We start from the raw sequence: 20,115 nt of genomic DNA on the forward strand, positions 1-20,115 counted from the left end.
CTACCTGAATATGGGCAGACATATTAAAATTCAATGTAAATGACTTATTGGGATCAAACATTGAATTTCCTGTTATATATGAGAATACCTATGTCCAAGATAAGTCCAAGGTTGCTAAGCATCACCTGACTGGCAGAAATCAGCTTAAAAGACTACTGAAGTCAAACTTTAAGCTGCTTTGATTTTGTTGTTTCCCCTAGTGATCACAGAATGTTTCTTTTCAGATAAATGCTGCTTCAATGTCTACCTTTCTGCCGCCTGTTTCTTCATATCTGTTGTTACGCTTTTCTAACAAAAACCATCTCAATCTTGAAAATCTGACATTGGGGAAAGAGAGTTCCAATTTTCCACTACCCTTTCCACCAGAGGAAATAGTTTCTCTGTATCTATCCCACTGAATCCTTTATTACTTTAAACAATTTGGTTAGATCACTCAACAATCTTCCAAACAAGGGAAACCAAATTTACAAGCCAAATTCAGTTTTATTACAAAGTTTTATTACAAGGTGTTGTCATGTAAAGCCCTTTGAAGATGTGCTAAGGACTTCCGTGATAACTTGAAACCAGGATATCTTGTTCATCCTTCGAGGCGAGGATGACCATATCCATCATCTGGGGTGTTGGTTAGGGTTCCAGTGTGCACAAAATGATGGCTAAGGCCAATCTGCACCTGGGAGGCTCTGCTGCAAATAGGACAGCTGGATACCACAGATGATTGAATTTTGGACGAGTTGCTAGCTCAAGACTTTTTTTTGCATTTTCTCTCTGCCTCTGATAGGCGCTTGCTTTCAAAGGAGGCCACGTCGTTTTTTACTTGGTTCTCCCAGGACTCAAAGTCGATCTCAAAGCTCCTAAGTGAATCCTTCAGAGTGACCTTGTAGTACTTTCTTTGAGCACCATGAAAACGCACCCCAGACTTAAGCTCTCCATGGAAAATTCACTTTAGTAAGTGAATGTCAGGCATTCTGGCTACATGACTAGCCCAACTCAGTTGTGACTGTTTCAATATGGTGTGAATGCTTAGCATGCCAGATCGAGTGAATACCTCAGTGCCTGGTATTTTGTACTGCCATCTGATGTTTAGAAGCTTCCGAAAGCAGCTCAAGAGAAAGTGGTTGAGCTTCATGGCATGACGTTGGTATGTCAAGTCTTGCATACATAGAACAAAGTGGGCAAGTCTATTGCTCTATTGACTTTATGTTTGGAGGGCGGACTAACTCCTCTTCATTCCTCAGCTGATGTTCAAAGTGTGCCAAGGCTACACTTGCTTGTGTTTCATTGTCAATACAGACAGCTCGAGAGAGTGTGCTGCTGAGGTAAGTGAACTTGTCCACGGCCAACAAGTTCTGGTCATGGACTGAAATCTTGGGCTTGACATAGGGCTTTCCTATAGAAGGCTGGTACATTACTTTGGTTTTCTTTGTGCTGATCATAAGGCCAAAGTTGTCGGATGAATTGGAGAACAATTCCATGCTCCGAACTGGCAGCCAGTGCGCAGTCATTGGCAGACAGCAAATGGCAAAGTGTGTTATTGGAGACTTCGGTCTTTGCCTGGGATTTTATCAGGTTGAGCAGCTTCCCATCCAATCCTTGCAATACCTGATTTCGATACCAGTATCACCATCATGGAAGGCATCAGAGAGCATGGCAAAGAAAAATATGAAGAGAGTTGACTCTAGCACACAGCCCTGTTTAACTCTATTAGTGACTGGGAATGGGGTCAGAAGACTCACCATCATCCAGGACACATGCGAGCAAGCCTTCATGGAACTGTTGACCATTGTGGTGAATTTCTCAGGGCAGCATAATTTCTCCATTATCTCCCAAAGGCTCTCATGGCTGAATGTGCCAAAGGCCTCGGTCAGTTCAACAAATATGGTGTAGAGGTCCATGTTCTGCTCTTGGCATTTCTCTTGCAGCTGTCTAACTGCAAACACCACATCAGTGGTTCCTCAATATTTCCTGACACCGCACTGACTGCCTGGCAGCAGATCCTGGTTCAGATTTTGCACTAAGGATTCAGAAGGATTCTGGTGAAGATTTTGCTGGTGATGGAGAGGAGTGAGATTCCTGTACGGTGGTTTCTGTGATAAACCCAAGAAAAAAAAAGAAAAAATTACCTTATGAAAACAGAGTTTGGGAACTAGAGTTTCCATCGGGTCCCGGTGATCTCTGCGCATGCGCTGGCTCTGAAAAGGCCGCACATGCGGAGATCATTCTTATTTTCAATCTTTGGTGGCTCTGTGTATGTGCTGGCTGCACATGCACAGTTGGTCCATTTCAATGTATTCAAGCTGATTAGTGGCCCTGTGCACATCCACAGATCGCTTTTTTTTTAGGTTTGGAAGCCAACTCTGCACTTGCGCAGAAGAAGAGAAGAACATAAAAGTGAAACAGTGTGAAAAGAGGGTCAGATGACCCAGAAGAGCACGCTATTCTGCAGAGAGTGCCAGAAGAGGCAGGATGGGAGCTATAGGGAGCAGATCCCAAAGAAAAGAATTAAGTCCCAAAAACCAGGGAGCCAGACAGAAAGAGGTACAAGGAAGGCAGTTAAGTCAAGGAACAAGGACAGAATCAGAATCAGGTCCTGTTAAGTGAAGTTAAGAGTAAGGAGCTTTAATTAAAGAGACAGAGCTGCAGGGAGCAGCCTTGGAACAAAGTGGGCTTGTGAGAAGTCAGAAGATCCAAGTGGATAGCCGAAGGTTGGAGCAGTGGTGTCCTGTTTGGCACAGCCAAATGTCTGAGAACGTGCATGGAGGGTGAAGCCTGAATGCATGTAGAGATTCACGGAAATGGAACATTGGAAAGAAGGTTTGAAACCTTGGAGAAGATGTTCGGGTGGAAGTGTCATTTAGGAGAGAATCCCAAAGCAAGTTCTTCAAGCATGGAGTTTGGAAATCCTGGTGAGAATGACAGAGTTTCAGTGAGAGCGGCTGGCTCACAGTGTGACAAGCGTCTTGGGGGAGTTTATGAGAAATCTATAGAAACTTGGTTTTGAAATCACAGAATCACAGTGCAGAAGAGGCCCTTTGGCCCATTGAATTTGCACCAACATGTGAGAAACACCTGACCTACCTACCTACCTAATGTGGTGTCTGACCACAGTTTGCCTACTAGTTTACATGGACTATATATTTACTGTGAACGTTAGAGAATAAGATAGATTTTGTAACTTGTGTTACCTTTACCAATTTGTATGTATCTGTAAAAGTATAGTTGGGATGAAGGAGTAGTGTAAAATAGTTCATCTTATCTTATTTAATAGATGTTTTATTCTGTTGTTAAAAGTTCATCAGCGACTCCTGTGACTCTGTTCAGTAGCTGCCCTCCACGTTTCTAAACAAAAAACAAAAGCTCGGATCTAACAAGCCAGGTTCCACCTGGGAGCTAACTTGTCCAGCTGGGATCACAGGATTTCAATATTGGTGAGTTCCTATCTGCTTGTACAGGTGGACAATGAGGGGCTGGGATGCCTACAGCAGATACTTAGAAACTACCATTCACCAGATCCCACCCCTCCTCAAAAACTACAACTGCTTTACTTGACTTTTCAAAGTGACAGCCACCAAATTTGTTCCTCAGGGCTAAAAAAAACGTTTCATTCTATGGCGGACCCAGGAAAGTGAAGATCTCCATGAGGAATACAGGGAAAGTGAAGACACCGACAACAGCACTCCTCAAGCCCCTTGATGAAGAACGCCTGATAAGATGGTAGGAAACAGTGGAGAAGGTTGACTTCATGCACCCAAGCCGAAAAATGTGGAAACTCCTATGCTTCCTGGGAGCAGCCGAGCATCAACCACACCAACGGCCTAGAATCAACAGTGATGCCATCATTTCACAGCTCTTAATAAACTCAATGATACTGGCCAGCAAGGAAGATGGACAGATGGTAAAAATGGCCCTGAGGCAGTCTCTCAAGACTGCCTCAGAGCAGACAGACTTCTCAAGCCTTTACATATAAGCGGAAATGGGTAGCAACCTGATGGCAACTAAGTCAGACAAAGCAGCAGGAACCGATGGGATTTACCCAAAATTCCTGAAGTTCAATGGATCAACATCCACAGCACAGGCACCATTCCAATCATCCTGCACAACTTCAAGATAGTGGCTGTTGCCAAGCTAGGAACACCACTCAATGAACCACACAGCTACCGCCTCATCACCCTGACCTCAATAACATATAAAGTCCTGGAATGCCTCCTGCTAAACAGACTGAGTCCCAGCCTGGAAGCAGCGATGAATCCCAAAAGTAGGTTTTTGCATAGGCTTCAATAGCGCTGAGTAGGCCCTGACACTGACCTCACATATTGAGGCCGGTTTCCAGAAAGACCTGAAGATAGGAACCTCCTTTGTTGATTTATCTTGTGCCAATGACATTGTGGCCCACTGGCATGCTACTGAATTACTCCAAAATGATTTGCTGTATGAAAACCCGACAGCTAATCAACTTCATGATCAGCAACTGATATTTCCATGTACATATTGGAGATCAAATCAGCCACCCACACTCTACCAACAAAGGGCTCTCACAAGGGATCAATGCTCTCTTCAACATATATATCAGTGACTTCACACCTACAAAGTCACAGCTCTTCACATTTGTTGATGACTTGGCTCTGGCTTCCCAGTCTAAAGAACTTCAGGACATTGAGAAAGCGCTCACTGAAGATCTATGTTCTCTGGAAACCTACTTCAGAAAATGGAGACATTGACCAAATGCTGTCAAGACTGCCATTTCAGCCTCCCAACTCGAAGGCCAGGGAAGAACTTGATATTCAGCTCTGTGACCAAATGCTTAGCCATGACCCAATGCCAAAGTACCTTAGTATCACTCTTGACCGTACATTAAACTATCAGCAACACTTCCAGAATACCAGAGCCAAGGTCAAGGCTAGAGTGAATCTGATATAAAAACTAGCAGGTACTACCTAGGGCTGCAGAGGAGCCAACACTCTACTCACTGCTTCACTTCCCCTGGTCTCTCCAATGGCAGAGTGCTGCAGCTCAGCTTGTCTCAGGAGCTGCCACACAAATGTGGTAGATAGGGAGCTCTGGGAAGTCATGAGGATTATTCCTGGGACTTTGAGACCAACACAACCTGAGTGGCTTCCTGCATTAACACATATTGAAACTCCTGATATCCGTAGGGAAAGCATCCTCCTCAAACCACCAGTTGACAGCGAACGATGACATGGGGCCCCTACTTGTACACATTCCACGCCCTACAAACTGATAACAGCCTGCTCCTCGATGACCCACCTCCTGGTTGACTGTAAACATCACCAGCTGCAACCTGGTAACTGATCCGAGTGGTGAAGTCTCAGGTTTCAATCTTCCATGGGAAATCTGGACAACCCTCAACTGCTTAAGGACGGACCAGGGAAGTTGTGGCCACTTGTCCCACATGAGGAACAGCTTAAATTGTGACTCTGGCCATTCACGTCAGACCATTGCCCATAAACTGAGCTCCTGTCCTGAGAGAGCCATTGTTGGTGGAAACTCAACCATTCACACTGTCAATTGAAGCTGTTGAATGGATTGTTAACCTTGAACTATATGGCTTCCCCAGCCATGCAAATAAAAACCAGGTGGGCCATGGAGAGATCTTTGTACTCTTGTGGTAATGTTCCTTCCTCCCACATGGACTGAAAGAGTTCAGTGAATTTCTTGATCAGACTTTGAATTCCAGCCTTGAAGACCTCAGCTGGGATAGCATCAGATCCTGGAGCTTTGACGCTAACAGAAGTTTGATTGCATTCATTGATTCTAACAGCATGGGAGGGTCATTAAGAGATCAGTTGATGGTAACTTGTGGCAGCCTGTTGGTTGCTTCTTCATTGATTAAGGATGTGGTTAAAGTGGTCCACTCATATTTCTAGAATTTAGGCTTTGCTTGTGAGCAGAGCTGACCCATCAGCACTGAGGATTGGTGATGAATCAGTAGACTGGGGCCCGCAGACAGTTTTCAGGGTCCTAAATACATCATAGGCCATCTAAATTGAGTCAGAATTAAATTGATGGCTTGCGGAATTATGGGGACTGTGTGCTAGGTTGACATTCCAAATTGAGTTAATACCCCTTGCCCCAAACAGTTACAACCAATAGTGTGATTGGGTTAAAACCAGCCCTTACTCCCTGCTTTCTAGAATGATCCAACTAAAATTAGAAGCTGACGATGTAGGAATTGAAAAGGTGGCCCCTTCACCATGCAGTATATTTCACCACCAGCTTTTCAAATCAACTCACCATAGCTTTTATGTCACTGGCCAGTCATTGCATAAGCTCAATAGGAAATTATTGAGTCAATATTTATGTTAATAGCACATACCTAATGGACCTTTTTTCATACATGCTTGTTGGCAAGGCCAGCATTTATTGCCCATCCCTAGTTGCCTTTGAGCTGCCTTCTTGGACTGCTTCAGTCCATGTGGCATATGTACACTCACAGTGCTTTCTGTAGCAGTTTGACATGATGGAGTGGCTTGCTCAGCCATTTCGGAGGACAGTTAAGATTTGCTGTTGGTCCAGAGTCACATGTAAGCCAGACTCAGCAAGGACTGCAAGATCTCCTCCCCTGATGGGCATTAATGAACAGACAATCCACTGGTTTCATAACAGTTGTTAGCCTTTCATTCCAGATTTAAGAAATTGAATTTCAATTCCCACAACTGTCATGGTGGGATTTGAACTCGTGTTTTCAGAGTATTAGCCCATCTGTCGTACCCATTCAGTAACATTGCCACTATGCTACCATCCCCTAGGAAGCTGGATAACTATCCATTGTATACATGGAAGCTGAAGCATTGATAAAGGCTGACAACAAAGATTCAATTTTTAGTAATGTACGAGCCAAGGTCACAGGAAAGTAACAGTTGTGAACTGTCTGTAACCCCGTAATTTCTGAAGGAGCTTTGTATGTTTGTTACTCTTTTTTTCCTGCTTATTCAGATCTAGTTTTAAGAAAGATTTATTTCTTTATTCTCTCAATAACATTTTCATAATCTGATGTCAATATTGTGAAAATCAGTAACTGTGTTAATACTGCACAATGGAATTAGAAGAATTCCAACATAGTAATTAAGAAAATGGAGGATACATACCAGGTTCCTCTTGGATACAATGCTTATCTAACAACTGACAAAGTTGCAAGTGAGTTGTGATGTCTCCGGTATTTTTTTGTTTATAAACATAAACAGAAAGAAATAAAAATGATAGTTTTACAGTGTTACAGAAACTGATTAGGTCATGAATGTCATCCAAGCGTACTGTGGCTAAACATGGTGAAGGGTGCAGGTGATGGTGTAGTGGTATTGTTGCTGAACTAGTAATCTAGAGACCCAGGGTAATGTCCTGGGGGTCCCAGGTTCAAATCCTGTCACAGTAGATGGTGGAATTTGAATTCAATTAAAATCTGGGATTAAAAAGAGTTTAGGGACAACCATAGAACCAGTGTTGGCTGTTGTAAAAAGCCATCTGGTTCACTAATGTCCTTTCGGGAAAGAAATCTATCATCCTTACCTGGTCTGTACCTGCATTGGGTTGAGCAAGTTACAAAAAAGGAATGAAACTGGACAGACCACCAGGCGTTGACCTAGGCACTGGAAGTGGCAATTGCTTCACTGTTGCTGGGCCAATGACTATTTTTAAGGCAGAGTCACATACATTCTTGACTAACAAGGGAGTCGAAGGTTCCTGGCGTCGGCGGGAATGTGGAGTTGAGGCCACCATTAAAATCAACCATGATCTTATTGAATGGCGGAGCAGGCTCATGGGGCCTAATGGCCTACTCCTGCACCTAATTAGTATGTTCATATCTTTGTATTTTTAAGTGCAATGCTGTTTACGTAAAGAGTTTCTATTATTTTGGGGAAGGAGGTCTTATGGCGCAATGGGTAGTATCCCTGCCTCTCAGCCAGAAGCTGCAGGTTTAACTCCTACTCTGGATTTGATAGCAAGAGAGGTGCATTCTTAACATGACCAAACAGATTGAGTAAAAATCTGCAAATCCTTCTAACACACACAAATAGCAGGCGGTGAGAGCAGTGGAGGCTGGCTCACTGATTATTTCAAGCCTGAGTTAGATAGATTTCTGATTGTCAGGGTTATGAGAGCCAGACAGGAAAGTATAGTTGAGACCACAATCAAATCAGCCATGATCTTATCGAATGGCAGAGCAGACTCAAAGGGCTGAATGGCCTATTCCTGTCTTAAGTCCTATGTTCCTATGTAGATTCCTGGTCAGCCATATGACGGAAAGAAAATTGGAGCCTCTATCATCACTATCCATAGCTGTGGAGTACAACATGCACGTAAAAGTGTGTGTTGGCACAGCAACTCAGATTTCTTGGGGCAGCCAGTTGTCTCAGTTGACTGGATGGCTGGTGTGGATCAGATTGGTGCCAACAGCACAGGGTTTGATGCCTATCCAGCTGGATTGGCTTCCTTACCCTACCCGTGGTGGAGACTGTGGTGCTGTGGTCGGACCTGTCTTCAGGCAGAGAGCTGAAGAATAATTATTTTGGGGGTTCTGCTGCATAATCATTATCACTTTACGAAGTATCCAACTATTCTTGGTTATTTAATTTTCTGTAAAAACACTCAGAATCAAACTGCAAAAGTAGGATCTGATTCATTAGTAATTGTAAAGGTTTTGTGATTAAAGATTCCAGTCAGACGCTGTTTAGTATTAGACTTCTTGTTGAGAATTTAAGTGACAATTGTATGAGGACATGCAGCAGGGGCCACACATACATTGGAAACTTGGGTAACTCATAAAACTATCACTTTGAGTTGATTTTTGCATTTCTGCATATTAGGGCAAACAAGTGTTTCTATGAGCATATGTAGTGAGCTATTTCTGTGTGTTTTCTTTATTGTACTGTACTGGTCTTTGTGCAGCTGCATATGTAATTCGATTTAGAGATACATGTTTGCTTTCTACATCGTTGTACTGGCAATTTTTCAAATGTTGTTGATTCCCTTGACTTGAGCTCAGCCTAAATTAAAATTCAAATATCTTGGTGAAGTGACTCTGTTGTATATTGCGTAAGGTGCTTAATAGGTAAATTTCCAGCTTTATCATTGATTCCCAAGTGCAACCTGGACAAACAAAAATAATACATTTTTGTTACCTCCTGTTATGAAATTTTTGATCCCCATTCACTGACTCAGTGCTGAGCAATCAGTGTAACTGATCAGAAAATCAGTGGTATTCAATGTTTATTGTTGCTTCATGGTGTGTTGTTGAATTATTCCACTCATGTAAAAATTAATAACTGAATTAAGCAATACTGGATTGATTCTAGGCTGAGGAGAGAGTGACTCCTGTTTGCTGTTTTTCATGGAGTGCCTGGAATCATTGCTAATTCACCAGCTTTGTTTTCTTTTGTACGTCATCCCCTTTTCTTACCAGTTCCTTTTGTTTAATTTTGTCCTATTGCTGAACGTTTTAATATCCTTGCAGATATTGTGGGCACTTGTATTATTTTAAATGCTAGTCAAATCCTCTTAATTTTGTGGGCTCACATTCAGAAACTGTTCCTCTAATTTCTCACTGCAGGTCCTTGTGTGAGTGATGATGGACAACTGTTAATATTAAGCAGCAGCAAAGATGTGATACTTTTGGATCAACAATATATCATTCTAGAAGGTCTCCTATGTGGAGTTGAAAATGCCAACTAAATTAAATGTCCACTAACATTGAGTGCTGTTTGCACTTCGAGCAGAGTCCCCATTTCTATGTCCCTTTCTCCATTTTTTCTCTCCTGGCCCACCCACGTTTCCCCACTAGCTAAGAACTAGAACACCTTGCTGCACATCAGTGAGGCATTGACTAGCCAAGGTGAAGTCTGAGTGTGTGAGTCGTTGGTTGAGCCCATCCTGCAGGTAGACTGCCACATTGATGCTTCGTGCAGGCGGCCGCTCTTTCCATGGACAGCTAGGCTTCAGTGAGAAGGCCGGCAACATCGCTGTACTCATGTTCGAGATGGACTCCTCCAACCTCTCTCCAGTTGTGTTGGAAATGCTGACGGAAACTCACGCAGTCTCTGCTCCTGTTCCAGAATAACCCTTTATGTTGTTGACCCCAGAGGCTCAGCATCTGTCTGCAGCTGCGCAGAGTTAGGAGGACCCTGCCCCCTCTGATAGGGACTCCCCACTGGCGTCTCTATCTCCATCACTTGTGATATTTTTTAGCAACATCTGTCAACCCAATTCCCTGCGTTAGAGGCCCCACTGAGGTTTGTATCTGAGCTGATGAAGGATAAGTATGAGTTTTCCTCTGAGGGGTCTTTAGCCTTCTCTGGCACCACTTCCCAAGGGATACTTGAAGATCCTCTGGGAGATGAAAGACATGAATTAGAACTGACAGATGAGAGAATTCTACATTATTATTGTGCAGGTCATCATATTTCAGTGACTGTTGACATTAAGTCAGCATGAATGAGTGTTGTATGCCATGTGGGTGGATGATAATTAATTCTGTCACCATGTAGCTGGGAAATCCCTACCTTTCCATCATCAACAACCAGGCTTATCTCCGGAGAGTCCTCCTTCGCAAGTGTCAAGGAGGAGATGACTACCTCTGATTGTCTACCTCTCCCTGGTGTTCTGTGCTCTCTTCTCCTGCAAGGAGAGAAGACACCCAAGAGTGTGAGAGGTGGAAAGTATTAAGAGGATCCAAGTTGAACATTTGCGGAGAGTCACTGGGCGAGATTTTACGGTATTGCAATCATTGCAGGTGGGATAGGGAAATTTCAAGAGTGGCCAAAGGTCAATTGACTTTTGGCCTATCTCCAAATTTTCCCATCCTGTCCGCAATGATGCCTGCTGCTGGTGGGGTCAGAAAATCCTGCCCACTGTTAGGGGTGGGTGTGAGATTGCCATAAAATGAGACTAAATGCAGTGATGGCTTCTCAGATAGGGATGTAAGGACATGCCTCAACAGAGGAGGATGGGGGTGCTTGCAAAGTGTGCAAGGTGTGTTGATATAAGAAGTGATGCACCAGAGAAGACTGGGGTAAGTAGAGTGAGGAGATTTTTTACTCGAATGTGTCATACCATTCACCTTTCCTGTCCTGATCAGCTCTTGCGGCACTGCATTCAGAAGCAGTGCACCTCATTCCTGCTGCTGATCTTCTTGGCTACTTCCAGCGATGCCTCATTCTTTTCTGAGGCTGCCTTCCTTCTCCCATTCGCAGGGAACAGAATCTCCCCGCCGGCCCTCCCAGCCCGCAGCATCGTGTTCAGGGAAACAACTTGCTGAAACCTGGCGCTCCCTTGTCACTTTTGAGTGTCCATTTGTGCAGTTCGCGGTCTTGTCATAACGAATATAGAATTCTTCAATTCTGACCGTGGCAGGGTCCCTTTAAATTTTGGAGCTGGAGCAGACTGATGCAGGTCATCATCATGTCTCTCAGCTCTAATCAGTCCCGGAAACCTGGAAGTCAGATGCAAACACAGTGGCTGGGTTAAAAAGGTACTATCAAATGTGCTGCTGAAAGCCTGGGCTCCTCACACACTGCTGGCTCTGAATGCTCACTTGAATGTGGCTTGGCTCCTACCTCAAAGACCAAACTCTACAGCAGAGTGAGTGCGCAAATTGAGCATTAATGGTGGGATGATGTCATTTGACATATTGTCCATCATTAGCACCATAGTAATACTGGACACCAGGGACACCAGTAGGATGTAGTTGCCCATTCTTAAGGCTGGAAGGAAGGGATTTAAAATGTAACTTCCTCCAAAGGGACATAATCAGTCACTGGGTGACCAATTACACATGGAAGACAATTTTTCAAATTATGGACTCGCCTCTTCATCTGTTGCAGAGGCAGCTTTACCCACTGCCACAGCTGTTGCTCAAGACCTACTGCAGTAATTTTATTCTTCTCACCTTCCCCTGAGGTGTTCTCTCTGATGCTCATGGATAGGATTCTCATTGTGTGCTTACTCAAATGATATATCAGTTTACCATGGACCTAAATAATTAAGCTGGCCCCAGGTAAATGGCTGGGGTAACCTTGGGTGTTGGGGCAGATAGAAGTTCCGCTCCACCCCAGATCTGGTGGAATCCTTTCAAAGCAGAAAATGTTACCTCGGGTATTGTGATTGAATCAAAGGAACTGCTACAAGACTGTGGGGAGAATTTGCACCCCATTGGGTATGTGAATGGGAGCGGGCACAGGCGGGCGCGCAGCCGATCGCCACCCACAATTGGCTGCGTGCCGCCATTTTACATGGGCAGGCCAATTAAGGCCCGCCCAGCGTGCCGCGTACCTGGAAGCACTGAGAGCGATCCCTGTGTGGGCAGGGGGGGGGCGGGGGTGGGGGGGCAGGGGAGAGGCTGAGTCGGGGCCTACGCACTTTCACACATGCGCGCAAAAAAACGCAGAAATCTCCCTGAGGCACAAAGCTGCCTCGGAGAGTTTAATTTCATTCTCAAAAAGTGAATACAAGATTTAAAAAAATTATTCGGACATGTTCCCTCATATAACAGTGTCACATGAGCTATGAATTTTATTATAAATTTTTATTAAAGTTTAAAAACCTTCATGAAACCTCATCCTGCCCATGGATGAGGTTTCACGATAAATGCGAAGGCTGCCTGGGCTCTTCGCCTGCCCCCCAACCTTGAGGTTAACCTGCCAGCCAGCTTAATTAGATTATTTAACAGCCTTAATAGGCCTTTGACAGTTTGGCGGGAGTGCAGCCGACTCCGGTGCGCGTCTGCCGAACTGAAGATCGGAATGTCGCGCGGTGACATCAGGACACACGCCCGACGTCACCGCGCGTCATTTTACGTGTCGACGAGCGGGTCCCGCCCCCGCACACCAAACAGAAGATTCAAGCCTAAGAATAGGCAAACAAGCTTTATCTTGTCACATCATCATATCTTCCTTTCTTGTGCATTTCTTTTTAAATGCCATACAGTTTTATTATGCCTCTATTGGCACTTTTCTCCACTTGCTCTATTCAGGACCCCAAGCCTGAGTTAATTGCTGGTATATGTATAGGTACGTAAGTTGAACTCTAATGAACAGTTAAACATTCAACTAGAAACAAAGTCAATATCATTGTTTGACTATCATTTAAGATAATGTACAAGATGTGAAATGGAGGACCACCTGATTGCAGTAAAGTGATGATATTATTTTCCGGGTGATGTGTTGTGATTCATCTTTAAAATTGGCTAAATCAGGGCATAATTCCAAATTGATTTTATACTAATTGTTCACATCCTATATTTGTGTATAAAATATCTTGCTAAAGGCAAGCATTTTGCTCCTTGTAAGATGTACGCTGTGGTAAATGTCTCCTAATATGCCAAGAAAGGTAATAAGAAACATCAGTGTTCAATGTGGAGGAGCCTTATAACTGTAATGACACTTTATTAGCTTTCCAGTGAAAGAATGGTAGTAAACATCAATAAAAATGTAATAAACAATCGTATTTTTCAGTGCTTCAACATAAACTACTGTCATTGCAATTAATATTTGTGAAGGGTGAAAGATTTTTTGAACACCAGCAGGGTAGAACTCTGAACTGGGTGTCCATAAAAAATAAACCCAGCAGTATTCTGTACTTTAGGGTTAAACAAACATGGAGAATGGAGCAGGAAATCCTCAGCCCCACTCTGACGTTTGTTCCTGACCCCTCCCCCGATCTGGGATCAGGGGCGATCATCTCATTAACATGGCAGCAGCAAATACCCATGGTACCATGGGAATATCCAGAGTCCTTGCTGGCATATACATTTATTGAATTAGGCATAATTATTTCCTTTTGCAGGGAAAATCAGTAGCTTTATTAGGGATCCAGGCTTTGAAAACTAGTTTGGTCCCACTGCCACTGCTTCATTGGAGGAAAAAAGTAGACAAAAATGTCATCATTTGGTCATTGCTACAGGACAGCCTATAGTGCATTAGGTTAACATTGATCTACAGAAGATCTTGCTTTTATAACTCAGTCAGAGCCATAGTTCACAATTGTTTTGGTTTATGTCAATTGAAATTCTAAGAAAAATTCAGCAGGTCTGGCAGCATCGGCGGAGAAGAAAAGAGTTGACGTTTCGAGTCCTCATGACCCTTCGGCAGAGCTGGGTCATGAGGATTCGAAACATCAACTCTTTTCTTCTCCGCCGATGCTGCCAGACCTGCTGAGTTTTTCCAGGTAATTCTGTTTTTGTTTTGGATTTCCAGCATCCGCAGTAGTTTTTTGTTGAAATTCTAAGATATTGTTTTATATGCTCATTTTAGTAAGTGTAACTGTCAGCAATTTCACTGATTATTCACTATCAGACCAAGGATATATAATACTGGAAGGAATAGTTACTTCCAAAATATCTTAGGCTATTTCCTAGAATCATAGAAATTACAGCAACAATGACTATACTTCAAAAGTACTCCATTGGCTGTACCATCTGTGTGACATCCTGTGGTTGTGAAAGGTGCTTTATGAAGGCAAATCTATCAAATTTCACTTAAATTATGTTATTTTCTGGATTAATGCAACTGGCAGGGAACGTCATCTATCGGGAGCACAGGACACAATCCTCATAATTCTCCACCCATTAATTTGATTTATTTCACTTTATTAGTTTGTGTTAGTAGCATTCCATTTCCTTATGGCCATATGATGATGATCAAAAAGATACACTGTGTCACGTGACTCATAACAAATGATGCATTTACTGCTCTTAAATTGCAGAGTTTAATATGCATACAAACTGTGCTCCCCTTAAAGTTAAATAAATTCTTTTGACACCAGGTAGGATACGTTCTATACAAATCCAAATTGTTTAACAATTTCTCATATGCCAGTAACGTGAATTTTGCTTTTATTTTAATCTTTGATTAATTTTTGTCAATAATGTGGATTGAAGCTAATCTCCAAAAGCAGTCACTGCTGCACTAATGTGATACTCTTTTCCTCACAATAGTTACTATTATGGCCTCTAAATGACACTGCTAACTTAATACAATCTACAGACAACTTTGGGTTCCAAACTTGAAGCCAATTGACAACTACAACGAGATATAAGCAGGGTATTCAGGAGATAGTGGACCACCCCTCTACCTGAGAGAAGAACGTGTCTCACCAGATCAAGAATTATTAACCCACCCGAGGAAAAGTGAAGAATAATTGTCAATCTGTTGAAGGAAGAGTCTGAGGAGTTATTTATTTGCCAGTTGATATAGCAACATAAAATAAACATTTCTGTCTGTTACACATGTTTTTATATTTTTAAAATAAATTAATATTACTTGAGATAAAAGAATATTGCACACAAATGATAAAAATACTATATAAAGTACATCCAATTAAGCATGCATTTTATAAAGAACTCACCAATGCTGCCATTTGCTATACTGATTTAACAGTGCTGTTGACTAACAAATTGCTCAGCTCAACCTTCCTGTTAACCCACACAGAATTCAAATAAATACATTAAATATATGTTACAGGTGTGTTATTTTAGATATTTTATAGACATGTTATTAAAGAACCAGATTGGGGGCAGTGTTACTAGAGTGCAATAACTCACAGAAATACAGAATATTGTGGGCAATCCAACTTGTTAAGGGAAAGTAGTTGTGCTACCTGTGAGAATTTGTTTGATATGTATGCAGAACATTTGCGCTGCAACTTGCAAAAACATGATTACTGTGGTATAAGGGTCTGGCACATATAGGGTTAATGTGGAGCTGGGTACAGTACCGTCCACACAGTGATGTAAGAGAGCACATGACCCGCACCTTGGGCTACTGTGGTGTTGGACAGAGTCGCGTGCAGACCTAAGCATGGAGACAGCTCCCAGCTTGTACCATTTACTGTATACTTGTAAATAGTTCTTGTGGTTAATAAAGACTTACAGTTAACCTGCTAAAGACTACAAAGACTTCATCAAACCTAACAAGATGTAACCAACACCCCACAACCATCACAACATTTATACAACTGACAAACTCTTTTATTGTTGATTTTACTAAAATCACAGTTTTATTTTTCCACGGTCAAACACTTATTTGTAGTTCTGTGGCACACTTTAAATTTCCTGATTTCACTCATCTCACAGTTTCTCACTAAATGCCTGTCTCATCCTGGTTTCTCATCATTGCCAATGATTGATTTCACTCATCTGTGGCTTTTGGAACCAAAAGTATAGATTACCTATATTAACAGGAATGCGGGAGATGAAATTGATTAGTGAATCATTGTTTGTGAGAAGCTGAAGGACGAGAGTCATACCATCAGTAAGAAAGTGCAGGATAAACCCAGTCCGCATGTTGCCATTACTGGAAAAAGTGCACAAGAGCATAACTCCAAAAAACAAATAACAGAAAATTGATCAGTGAATCACTGTTACTAGGAAAAAACAGCATAATGAGCATGGTCAGTGTAGGATGATTAGAAGTGTGTTGCATCAGACCGGCAGTGAGAAATAAAAGGATAAGAACGAGCACCCTGGGATTGCTCACAAGAGACAGGCAGCATGACAAACTGTAGGATGAAGCTACCGAATGTGAATCTAGCAGAAAGTGATAACAGTAACAGAGAAAAAAAATCACTAGTGTTTAATTCAACAAGAAACCTAGATAAAAGGATCACCAAAGAGTGCAGTAATGGTTTTGGAATAAGAAGATATATTCAGAAAGCATAACTAATAATTCAATAGCATAAGAAGGAAATTGTATTTATGTAGCACGTTTCATCTTAAAGCATTTCACAATCATGAATTAGTTTTGGAGTGCAGTTACAGTTGTAATATAAAGAAGTGCATCAGCCAATTTGTTCACAGCAAGGTCCCACAACAAATAATAAGTGACTAGTTAATCTGCTTTCGTGTGATATTAGTTGAAAGTTAAATGTTGACTACATCAAAGGGTTTGGAGAAACTGTCAGGAATTCTGGGGTCAGCTAATAAGGGCAGAACTTTTGTATTTAAAGAGCTTCATGCCGTTAAATGGCTGAGACAGTTCTTAGAAAAGGGGCTAAACAAGCTGGAGTTTCTTATTGCAATGCCAGGAAATGGGAATCACATGTAACAGGACAGGACATGAGAAAGGAGATGGATGCGGCTGTGAGTGGGCAGCCCATAACCCCAGACGACTTCCATGCAGCGGTGGAAGAAGTTTAATAAATTCATAGGTCAGCAAAGACAAGAATATTATAAGATGAATAGCAAGGGAGTTAACTAAACTGCAGTGAAGCGCAATGGTATTCAACAATCACAGTAGTCAAGGATTACCTTTTAAGGTATCACATGACACAATGCTCCTTGCCCCAGAAAGAAAGTCACTTGACAACATTTAGTGCCTGTTATCCATGTGAGCAAAACCTAGGTACTTTCTCCCTGACAACTATCATTACTTCCAACCATTCCATGAATTCTTACAATCTAGAGACAGCAGCAGCCAATTAACACTATCCATTCCTCCTTCAAAAGGCGGCACGTAATGTACCACCATCTGGCATGTGACACCACATGAATAGGAAGTAATGGCTATAAATGGCTTCCACTCTCAGCTGGCAGTTCAGTATGGAGCTGTCCCTTCAGTGAACTTGTAAGAAAGTCTACCTCTTTAAAATATTTGTATGTATTCTTCAATCTCTTCCCCAGCTACAGCTTTTTTGTAAGAAATCCACATAGCAACTGAGAAAGGTAGAAATACAATAAAACACGTCAAAGTTAATTGAACTGTTTTTTTCTTCAGAGGTTGCAAGCCACAAGACAATGGAGAACACTGCTGAAGAATATGTGACCTTGCAGTCCTGTTTACGTCTGGCAACATTGTTAACCACCTTGTCATCCACCCTCTTCCTTATACAACAGATCAGAGACAACATCTTGAGATGGTGCGCTTAGTGAATATAAAGAATTGAAATGTGATGAGACACATAGCACAAGGAAACCAAAGGTTTCAGATGTGGAAAAGAGGGCTGATGTAACTGAGAGAAAAAAGAAGCCATGTAACTCCTGGCTGGAGACCAAATAGATTTTGCTATGAAGGTAATAATGCTAGAAAAGCTTCAAACATATATGGAGGTTCTGAGTGTCCTCTCTCAAGATATGCAACAAATGGTTGGGTTATTGATGGAGTCCTGTGTGCCAATATCTGAGAAGGGCTCAACTCAGTGCAGGACAGCCTGGAGAAAGTGGCAGCTGCAGGAGCATCTGCAAAACTTCACGAGTGATCCAGGCAAATCAGTTAACTCAATGTGCAGGCATTCAATGCTTTCAATGGAAAGTAACATCAGGCAGGGTGTTTGACCTGAATCCGCCTTGTTCCCACTGGGCAAATTAGGTTACAAATCAGGATTGACGTTTTTGTAAATATTTACAATGAATCATTGGACTATTGTTTGGCGTTTGGTTCTCTTGAATGACAATGGTGGACAGGTAATGTACTGATATTATGTCTCAGGATTAGAATGCTGGAGAGCTATCAAATTCTATAAATTGAGCCATCTTGGCAAAGACAGGCCAGTCAGTTTAACTTTGGTGGTGAGGAAATTTCTAGAAACAATAATTTGGGACAAAGTTAACAGTCACATGGGCAAATGTGGGTTAATTAAGGAAAGCCAGCGTGGATTTCTTAAGCGAAAATCATGTTTAACTAACTTGCTGGAGTTTTTTGAAGAGGTAAGAGAGAGGGTTGATGAGGGCAATGCTATTGATGTGGTGGACATGGGCTTCCAAAAGGCATTTGATACAGTGCCACAAGTGTGAGCAAAGTTATAGCTCATGGAATAAAAGGGATATTAGCAACATGGATACAAAATTGCCTGAGTGACGGGAAACAGAGAGTAGCGGTTAATTAATGTTTTTCAGGCTGGAGGAAGGCTTGTAGTGGAGTTCTCTAGGGTCAGTGTTGAGAATCTTTTAGTAGGCTTAGTAGAAGGCTTTTAGTAATATATATTGATGACCTGGACCTCAGGGTACAGGGCATAATTTCAATATTTGCAAAGGATACAAAACTTGGAAGCATTGTGAACTATGAGGAGGATGGTGTAGAACTTCAAATGGACAGAGACAAGTTGGTGGAATGGGCAGACAGGTGGCAGATGAAGTTAAATGCAGAGAAATGTGAAGTGATTTATTTTAGAAGAAAATGGATAATCAGCATAAAATAAAGGGTACAACCCTAAAGGGTGTGCAGGAGCAGAGGAACCTGGATGTATATGTGCACAAGTCATTGAAGGTGGCTGGATAGGTTGAGAGTGTGGTTGATAAATTATACAGTGTCCTAGGCTTTATTAATATGGGCATAGAGTACAAGAGCAATGAGGTTTTGTTGAACTTGTACAAGTCACTAGTTTGGCCTCATCTGGAGTTTTGCATCCAGTTCTGGATACCATACTTTAGGAAGGATGTGAAGGCATTGGAGAGAGTGCTGAAAAAGATTCACAAAAATGGTTCCAGGGATGTAGAACTTCAGTTATGAAGACAGATTGGAGAAGTAGGGACTCTTTTCCTTGGAGAAAATAAGGGTGAGAGGAGATTTGATAGAGGTACTCAGAATCATGAGGGGTCTGGATGGGGCAGATAGGGAGAAATTATTCCCACTCATGAAAGGATTGAGACCGACAGGGCATAGATTTAAAGTAGTTGGAAAAGAAGCAAAAGCAACATGAAAGAAATGGTTTTCACATAGTGAGCGGTTAAGGTCTGGAATGCGCTGCCTGAGAGTGTGGTGGAGTCAGATTCAATCAAAGCATTCAAAAGGGAATTAGGCTGTTAAATGAAAAGGAAGAATATGGAGGGTTACAGGGAGAATAGCAATAAATGAGTTGCTCATTCAGAGAGCCAGTGCAGGCTAAATGGTTTGAATAACCTCCTTCTGCACTGTAACAATCCTGTGATTCTGTGAAGACAGCATTGGTGATGTATCTTAAAAGAGTGCACAGCAAATGTATTAATCTTGCACAAGTTCCCTGTGCCTCCCAGAATGAGACTATGATATAGAAGTTTACAGTCATGCTCACTTTCTCTGCCACAATGTGATGGATCTCAATGGCAGATCTGGCTGCAGCAGCAAACTGAACTTCTCTTAAAGCTTAATGACTAAAGCACAGTCTCCTGAGACAGAGCTCCTGGAACAGGAGCTGAAA

The sequence above is a fragment of the Cetorhinus maximus genome, chromosome 22, assembly GCF_964194155.1.
Source record: "Cetorhinus maximus chromosome 22, sCetMax3.hap1.1, whole genome shotgun sequence".
Taxonomy (NCBI): Eukaryota; Metazoa; Chordata; class Chondrichthyes; order Lamniformes; family Cetorhinidae; genus Cetorhinus; species Cetorhinus maximus.